Raw genomic sequence first — 9,844 nt, 5'->3', positions numbered from 1 at the left:
ATCTCTGGCTTCTAACTCTGAGCACATATTCTCTACCAGGAAAATGTTGATACATTCATGCAGGATTTAGTTAACAGCTAACTTCTATATCATATAATAATAAATGTCAAAAGAGAATTCTTTATAGTAACATTTGGCTTCTTAAACACATATGTTTCTTCTTCTTTTTCAAGGTATCTCATCCTTTCACAATATCCACCAAGATTCACAGGACTTGTTTTAAAAGATTTAAAAGCTTTTAGCTCCAATGAACCCAAAGCAAGATTCATCTGTAACTCTTCATCTAGTGTTGTATGTTATCAGACATGTTTTCCTTGGACATGTTGGTGTTTTGTTTGAAAGAAAGCTATACAAATTTGGAGTAGGTCTGACTACTCATGTCATTTATATGAGGTGGTCTTTTCATTGTGTCAGGAAGACTGCACATTTTGGGACATATGTTTAAGAGTTTGAGGTTGCTTTCCTTTTACTTTCTGGGCCAAAGCCTAGCCTAAATGTATTACCAGGACTTCTAATATTCCAGGCCATATATCTTAAAAGGTGTACTATTCCAAGATCTAATCTCCTCTCAGGAGGAGAATGCACTCAGGCCAATGACTAAATGTTTAAGACCGATTTATGGTCTGGTTTGTGCCATAAACCATAAAACATGATTGGTAATGTGTTTTGGTAGGAATCTGTAAATTTTTTTCTGTGTTTTAAAAAAAAAAACTTGTTTGGTTTTCTCAATAGCCCTTTTGAAGTTTCTATTTCCCTTCAATTCTAATTTATTCATTCAATAAATATTTGTTGAACTTTTTCTGTTTATTAGGAGAGTTTCTGGGTATTACTAAGGATAGAAATCCCAGGGGGCTACAGTCTACCCTCAGGAATTTACCAAATTATTAATTTACCACTGAGTTTCTACTGATTATATTTCAAGGTATTTTAAGAAATAAGAAATTTTTCTTGGTTTTATAAGTAATACATCTGTAGAATTGGAGGGCTTTGTTATTTTTATTTATATTTATTCCAATTTTATTCTGGTAATACCAATTCTTTATTTTCTTAATTAAGTTATAAATATTTCTCTTTCTTTACCTTTACAACGTTTAGCAAACAACAGACATTTAAAAGCTTGATAAATGTATATGCATTTCTTTAATGAGTACTTCAAGAGGAAGAAGAAAAATATATGAAATATTGAACATGTCTAATAAAGTATAAGGAACCTAATCTTAATATCACAGAACCAAGATTAGTGGACGCTATTAGACTTCTACAGAATTGAGAAAGTATTTCAGACTGGACCTAAACTGAGCTGAAAGAGGTCTCAGAGCTAATCTCTTCTCGCTCTCTCCTTAGTATGGCCTCTCCTTTTGTTTTAAACTCAACAAAGAAATTTTAACATAAAGGCTACCCTCAACACACTTTTTAATGTATAATGTAGTATTGTTAACTACACTGACAGTATTGTATACCAGATATTGTATTCCTGAAGTTATGCCCATTAAATCATAGCTCTCTTTTCCCTTTTCTCCATGGCCCCTGGCAGCCTTTTTTATTTCTGTGTGTCTAACTGCCCCAGAGGCCTAATAGAACTGTAACCATGCAGTCCAGTGACATGCTTGTCCTTTGTGACTGGCTTATTTCACTTAACAAAATGTCATTCAGGTTCATCCATCTCGTTACATGCAATAGGTTTCCTTCTTTTTGAAGGCAAAATATTCTTTTATTGTAAGAATTTATCACATTTTCTTTTTTGCAATACTGGGGATCGAGCTCAGGACCTTGCACTTGCAAGGCAGGCAGTGCAGCACTACTGAGCCAAATCTCTGGCCATATCATATTTTCTTAATCCCTTCATCTATCAGGGGATGTTTCCATTGTTGTCATGTTTTGTCTCTCAAGTGATTCTGCAGTGAGCAAGGAGCCCAGATACAGCTTTGAGATTCTCATTTCAGTTCTTATGGATAAACTCCCAGAAGCGAGAAGCCTGGATCATCTAATAGTTCTATTTTCAATACTTTGAGGGAACCGTATACTGTTCTCCATGCTGCCACACTATTTTGTAACCCTATGACCAGTATTCAAGGACCCCGTTTTCTCCACATCTGTCCTAACATTCACCACTTGTCTTTTTAGTAGAAGCATCTGCATAGACGTGAGGTGAGGTCACCAGGGTTTCGATTGCATTCTCTGACTAGTGATTTGAGTGTCTTTTTGTACATCTATTGACACTCATATGCCTTCTGTAGAGAAATGTCTGCCCACCAACATTTCCCATTTTTTAATTGGCTTGCTTCTGTGCTGCTAAACTGAAGGAGTTCCTTATACATTTTAAATATTAACCCCTTGTCAGATATGTAGTTTGCAAATATTTTTCCCATTCCAAGTCTTGCCTTTTCACTCTTTATTGTTGTCTTTACTGTGCACTATTTTTTTAATTTTATATAATCCAACCTATTTTTAAACTATGTTTTTTATTTTAATATCTAAGAACTGATTTCCAAAACCAGTGTCATGAGGCTTTCACCTATGTTTTCTTATAGAAATTTTATAGTTTTGGGTTGTATGTTTGTCTAACTCATTATGAGTTGATTTTTAAATGGTGAAAGATGAGTCCACTTTTACTCTTTCCCATATGACTATTCATTTTCCCCAACACCATTTGTTGAGGAGATGATTAATTTCCCATCAGAGCAGTTGTGGTATGTAAGTGAGTTTATATTTGGGTGACATATTTTGTTCACTGGTGTGTCTCTCTTTATGCCAGTACCATGCACTTTTAATTAATGTAGCTTTGCAGAATATTTTGAAATCAGGAAGTATAATGCCTCTGGTTTCATATGAATTTTAGGATGCTTTTCTATTCCCATTTTTTAATGCCATTGAGATTTTGATTGGGATTTCAGAGGACTTACAAACTTTGGGAAACATTGACATTGTAACACTATGGTCTTTTACTGCATTAACATAGAACATTTTTCTGTTTATGTGTTTGATTTCTAATTTCTTTCACCAATATTTTGTAGTCTTCCATGTGCAAATTTTGGGTCTACTTAAATTTATTACTGTGTATTTTATTTTTGATAATATGGAGGTGTTCTCTTAATTAACTTTCTGTATAGTAAATTGCTGTTGTATAGAAACAACTAATTTTATGTTAATTTTGTTTCCTGCAATTTTATAGAGTCATTTTATTAGTTCTGGCACATTTTGTGGTGTCTTTGGGGTTTTTAACATGCAAATGATAATTGCATTCTTCCTCTGTGGTTTGTATGCTTTTGGCTTCGTCTGGCCCAATTGCCTGATGTTTGATGTTGGGCAGAAGTAGTCAGAGTGGTCACTCTTGCCTTGCTGCTGAGCTTGAGGAAAGCCATGAGTATGAAGTTAGCTGTAGGCTTTCACATGTGCTCCTTTTATGTTGAAGAAACTTCCTTCTATTCCTAGTTTTTTAGGAGTTTTTATTATGAAAGGTGTTGAATTTTGCCAAATGCTTTTTCATGTCATTTGTAATTTCTTCTGCTTTTTCATGGATTCCTATCAGTCTTATGTTATTCGTCTAGGAGCTGTTGGATTGATTTCTCATGTTCCCTTACTATTTTTAAAAGATCTCTCTTTTCATGGTCACTGACCACCATTCTGTTTTCTATATCTGATATCTGTCTTCAGATTGGCTCAGTCTGTTGTGTATACTTTCAATAGAGTTTTTAATCTCCTGGATATCTGTTTGAATATGTTTCGTGGGTTCCATTTCTTTTCCTATGTTGGACATTCATGGTTTCCATTTCTTTCCTATGCTGCCCATTCATGGCTTCTATCATGGTCCTGAGCTCATGTAGTTTTTTAAATCTGTTTCTGTTCTAAAATCTCTAATCATGTCTTTCATTCTGCTCACCATCTCTGTAGTTATCTGGGAAATTATTTCTGTTTTGAATTTTTCTAGAGCCTCATTCATCTGTTTTGTTACTTCCTGTGCTATTTCAGGGTGTCCAGGTGGTTGATTATCAGACTTTTCCACCTCATTTACCCCATAATTTGCCTTTGATGAGCTGACAACCTATGTTTGTGCTTGTGTGTTGCTTGAATGTCTTCTCATTTCTATTATTGTTGTTGGTACTGTCCTTCGCTTAATTCCTGGGTTAATACTGAGATCTTCCTGTTATTGCTGGTCTTTAGGTTTTGAGTCTCTAATGATCTCATTTCATTTTACCAGGAAGGACAACTGATTAAATCAATCACAATGCCTTAGCCCAACTGATATAATCAGCAAAACAATAGCATCGAGAATAGCTTAGAAAATGGCAATTTATGGTAGTTATTAATCTGTCACCTTTAACAGTGTGAATGAAATCAAAATCAAGGCTGGAGCTCAGGACAATGGCCTTTATGACCCTCTGTGCCTCTATGGTGTGAATCCAGGTATAGCCCAGCCAGAAGGCCAGAGGCAGGGGTAGGAGGGGCTGCACCTCTCACCATTCTTCTGCCAAGGCCACCAAATGCTTTTTATGTACTATTGACATGTGGATTGTATCTGTCCTTGTGTCATGGAGGTGGTTCTAATCTCAGCTGCACTTCAGGGTCACCTGGAAAGCTTTTAAAAATACAGTATCTGGGTCCCACCAAATACCAATTAAGTTAACATCTATGTGGGTATAATCTTGGCATCAAAATTGTTTAAAAGTAGTTTAAACAATTTTAAATTGTAGCCAGAGTTAGAACCTCAGTTGAAAGGGGTAATGGCAAAATGATGAAGGTTTTATCCAGATCCCTAGGGATTTAGACTGGGATAATGAAGAAAATAAAGAATTTCGGGATAGAGACTTCTTCATGTTAAAATTCTTCATTTAGGTTTTTATGGAAAGATCCTGCCTTCTGTGTAGGAGGAAATTATAGGTGTTAGCATGGCAAAATGTAAGAGTGGTGACTGTCCAGGTCCTAAGATGAGTACTTCCTGTGTAGTTTTACAGTTAGCTCTCCAGTCATAGCCAGTCAGGCCTGCCCAAGAGACACATGTGCTTGGTGCTTTCTGAGAATGTGTTTTGCCCCACTATTAAGCCTCTAGACATGGCACTTTACGTTTCCAGGCTGTTCCCTGCTGACCAGGTGCACCTCAGGATGTGTGGGTGGCTTATGCACATCTCTGACACTCTGTGCCCTGAAAACCGTCAGACTCCTGTCCAGAGAGTCTAACTTCCCACCTTCCCTGCAGCCTCCCTCCCATGAGCATCTCCACTCTCCATGGCCCCGAGAGAGAAGGTCAGTGATGCCACCTGAATCCTGTTATCCTCTGTGTGCATCACACTGGTAGAAACTAGAAAAGAAGTGTCGTCCATTGTCAAAGAGAAAGAAAGATGTTGGATGTTAAGAGCAAAAAGCAGGATTAAGAACTGAGCACATGGTGAAAAGGATGCCACGCCTGGAGGAAGGAAGAATAACTGTGCCCTCAGCGACACAAGGATATCCTACCTAGCACATCTTCTATAAGTATCTCCCGCTCATTTATCTCTCCCATTTTCAGATTCCTTCTCTAGCTATATCCAAACTGTATTCATTAGTTGTTGGTTCAGCATTTTAAGGCATATTCTATTCGAATGGATGTAGAGTTCTTCCAAATTAATCATAACTTTGATAAGAATGGAGGATGCCATCATTTTTGTATCTTTCACAGTGTCTTGCTTGAGATAGGGTTAGACTGGATGGTCAGTAAAGTTGTTACATGACCTCTAAATCAGACAGTATTATACAGAAGCTTGTGGCCCCTGAAACACGGCCCGGGCTGGCTCTCTCTGTGAAATCCCTGTTGTGCACCTCCACGCTCTCAGCAGTGTTTTCAGAGTAGCTCCTGGTTCCTTTAGAAACCAGGCTTGATTATTAAGGAATACAATGTTACAGTTCTTGTCATTTCTTTTTTTGGTTCCATAAGCATAGTCCCCTTTTTCGTAGCCCCAGCCCATGCTGCTGGATACTCCATGCTCTGTTGTAGCACGTCTTTCTTTGAAGAACAGGCAGAGATGTGTAAAAGCATACTTGTTTGGAAAAAGATTGGCATTAACTGTTTTAGTTGTAATTTAGAACATACCAAACACTCATAATACTGAATAAACCAATTCTAAATTCACAGGACAAACTCCAGAATTCAGTCTATAATGTTCCCCTGTGGATCTAAATTTTAATTTAACAGCTCTCCAGCCTCTTAACTGTTGTTCAAGAATCTGTGAAAGTCCAAAAAACCTTTAATTCCCTCTGGTTGAAAAGAGATCAAACATCTAGAAGGGATGTTGCCTTACCATTTTTTTCCCGAACCTACATAATTTCCATTTTTACCAAATTTAGTCTCCACATTAGGTTTTAGTAACTCTGTGTACAAAAGCCAGGGTCTCCGATTTGGCAGTGCATTCAGTACATTTGTGTAATGAGGAGTCTCATAGAGCAGAAGTGTTGAAATGTAAAACTTAGGTCATAACAATGCTATCTATGCCAATGAAATACTTTCTAAGTCTCGTCCACAATGTATGACCCTGCTTTTTAATCTGGGCCTCCACTTTCCCCAAGTCAGTTTAAAACAGCTCTGAAAATTCCACTTCAAGGCCGCTGTGCTTGGGCTCTCAGGCTCTGGGGAGGCCTCCCAGGCTCACCTGGAGCAGGCGTCTGGCTGCAGCCCTGGTGCTGTTTGTTGTATTTCTACAACAGAAAGCATTTTCAAAAGTTACATTGATCAAGCTGTCATCATAGCTTGGCTTGTATATCTATCTCCAGAAAAAAATAAATCTCTCCCTCAGTGATAATCTGTTTGAGCTATGTGGTGTCACACAGAAGAAGCAGCGGAAAAAAACAGCCGTGCTGCATAGGGCCGGACCATTCATCCAAACTCTTCGACAAGGGAGAGACATGCTTTTCTGCTCTCTCCAAACACCACAAAGCACCCAGGGCTGTCTCCTCTTGTTGTAAAGCTATTTTTCTACAGATGGTTGAGTGTATTGACGACGCTCTATTTGTAAAATGTTTGTAGCTTTGTCTGATGAAGGAAATACTGCCTCTATTTTTTTTTAAAAAAACTTACATTTAGCTACAAAAAAAGTCAAAGATACCTTTTACTATTTAAGGCCAGTTTCTCATAGACAGGTGTTACTAGATTTCACATCGCTGGAACACAATTTTTCAAGCATATTTCTTGTCATTTGAGAAGGAGGTGGTCTGAAGTATAAGATAGAATGGAGAGAGAGAGGCTCAAAATCATTTTCAGGATAGATGCACTCTCATTTAATGTTCGTTAACAAATAATTCAAATCTATTCTTATCAGTAGAGTGTTCAGTAGGGGGTTCATACTAGAACATTTCCAATTATTTAGAGGCATACTGTAAAATAAAGATGGGATATAGGTGTAGTTGTCTGTGGATCATTTTGAAGAAGACATCGTACTGAAATGACTCCTCTTGTTGGGACCAAGCTCCCTCCAAATAACATTTCCACATCCACAAGATTTTTAGGACACATAAATCAGAATTGTTAACTATTTTAAATATGAAGTAAAATGCACAGCATGAAGGGAATGACTTTTTAAACACAAGTTATCCAGAGTTAAGGGAAAGATTAGAATAAGGCTTCCTGCAGAATTGCTGGATTCTGCTTTCTCTGCCAGGCAAGATAACACCACACCCCATCTGTCACACCCGCACTCATTTCTGCCAGGTTTTCTGCCTTCAGCTTGCCTTCGATGACAGCAGTGAGTATCCGAGGGTGACTTTGCACACAGGCTCAGGAGTTTACACGGCTTTCTTTTTAGTGGCCTGGTTCATTGGTAGCCAGTGTCATCCCTGAAGAAACCTTTTCCAGTGCGCCGTGTGCAGCAAATGAAAAGAAGCCGGCAGTTCATGCACACCATCTCTCAGGTGTTCTCCAAATGTCGTTCTTGTCAGGTCTCTGTAAGAACTGCCCGGACATGGGAGTGGTCTAACTGGCTTCTCAGTGAGAAATCTCCAGCTCCAGTGGGAGCTGCGGGACTCACTGAGGTGAGCAGGGAGCAGTGACCCAGAGCCAGAGCCCACACATCTGTGTGGATCGTGCAGCCACGGTCATGCCAGTCACAGTCTGGGTGGCTCAGGGTCCCTCTGTCTTGAACGTTGATATGGCTTTGTTTCAGTTCTCTTAAAAACAGCCCACAGCCTCCTTTGGAATAACTGAAGGAAGAGATGTACCAGCAGCCTGGCGTGTGCTGCCTTACAGCTTTTTGCCTGTGAGCCCACATTCTGAGGCAGTTGGTATTCGGGGCAGTAAAGTAACTCTTCTCCCTCAGCAGTGTCTTGGCTGTCTGGAAGTTGCAGGCAAAGCCCGGGTTTCACGAGCCTACAGCCAGTGCAGCTGTCCTTTGGGCACAGTTACCAGATCTCCTCGGAGCTGTGATCCGGCTCAAGGTACGAGTCTGGTCCTGTCACTGAAAGGGTCTGTCTGCACAGAGGCAGTGAGGGGAATTTTAAGGTAAAAGAGATAAATCAAACACCTCACTTTTTGAGCAACTTAACCATAAGCAGAGAGGATAAACAAAGAAGACACCAGTCAGTTGCTAATGGTGGAAAAGACAGTTTCAGTTTCCATAGCAATTCATTTCTTCTCAGGTTGCTAAATTATGATCATTGAAATTAAGATAAAATCAGAGTTTTAAGAGCTTGAGTCTCGATGGTTCATTATATATAAACCAGAAACAAAGTATGACTGAAGTCTATAATAATCTCATTATAAGTGAATTAAAGTCTGAGTGATTCACACCTAACAGCTGCTTACTGAGATGATTTTCATTTTTTGAGAAAAGAAATGAAGTCCCAATGAAGTGATTGGCTAGGAGTGAAGTATCGAAAGAAACAAATAAGGAATTTCCTGGACAAACTTAGATTGGAGTATCTCCTGATATTTACGTTTTGTTCTTTCAGGCTTGGGCCAGCTTCTGAGTCCATGACTGATATGGATCTTGCCACACAGTCCTGTGACTCCTACAGTGTGCACAGTGGGACATGGGGCTGCAGCCCTGCGTGTCCGCAGTCTAAAACTTCCACTACCCCTTACCTGGGACTAAAGTTTCTGATGTTCTTCATCTCCAGAGGTGGATTTTAATTTACTTAAATTGATGGAACCCACTCAGCTGTTCCACATTAACAAGCTTTAACAATAAGCAAGAAGGAAAGAGGGGGGAAAAGTACAAACTAATTATCAGATGAGGCTTTGTGCCTAGGCCTATAAATGCCTTGGATGAAGAAGTTCACACTTGGCAGCAATTAAATCCTTGGAATGGAACAGTCACTCTGCTACTAAAGAACAATTTATTTCCAAATGCAATGAATTCATGTTTTTGATGAGTTTTTCGGCGCTGAAGTCCTTTCACATTGCGTCTTACTGATGTGTGTTTCTCTTGGACACGTGCCAGCGTGTGCCTAGGTTTGCTTTACTGGAAGTGGATTTACCAGAATTGAGAAGCAGCTGATAAACTGATAGAGTATCAGTAAGATGCAGTTAAGCCCCAGGCCAACCCTTTGCTCAGCTTTCCAGAGTTTTAGTTTAACATTAGTATATCACTGCAAGCAAATCTTACTCTTTTTTATTGCTTTATAAACTTTGGAGTTAATCAAACCCAGATCCCTAGCATTCTCTTTTCTGTATATGTAGCTTTGAGCCTCATTTTCTTTCCTGTCCTCATTTTTTCTCATCAGTTAAATGGGAATGTGAAATCTTTGCAGAGTTCTTGGAAGATTAGAAATAATATCCTAACACTTGGTCAGAGATTTACAGTAGGCACCAAGTATAGACAGAGAATAGAATTTCCAGTTATTGTCCACAGTTATTGTCTGCCAATAATGAGCAGCACCCTGC

Source organism: Fukomys damarensis, unplaced genomic scaffold (genome assembly GCF_012274545.1).
Source record: "Fukomys damarensis isolate Sample0158 unplaced genomic scaffold, DMR_v1.0_HiC HiC_scaffold_31, whole genome shotgun sequence".
NCBI lineage: Eukaryota > Metazoa > Chordata > Mammalia > Rodentia > Bathyergidae > Fukomys > Fukomys damarensis.
This window is presented reverse-complemented; position numbering follows the sequence as displayed.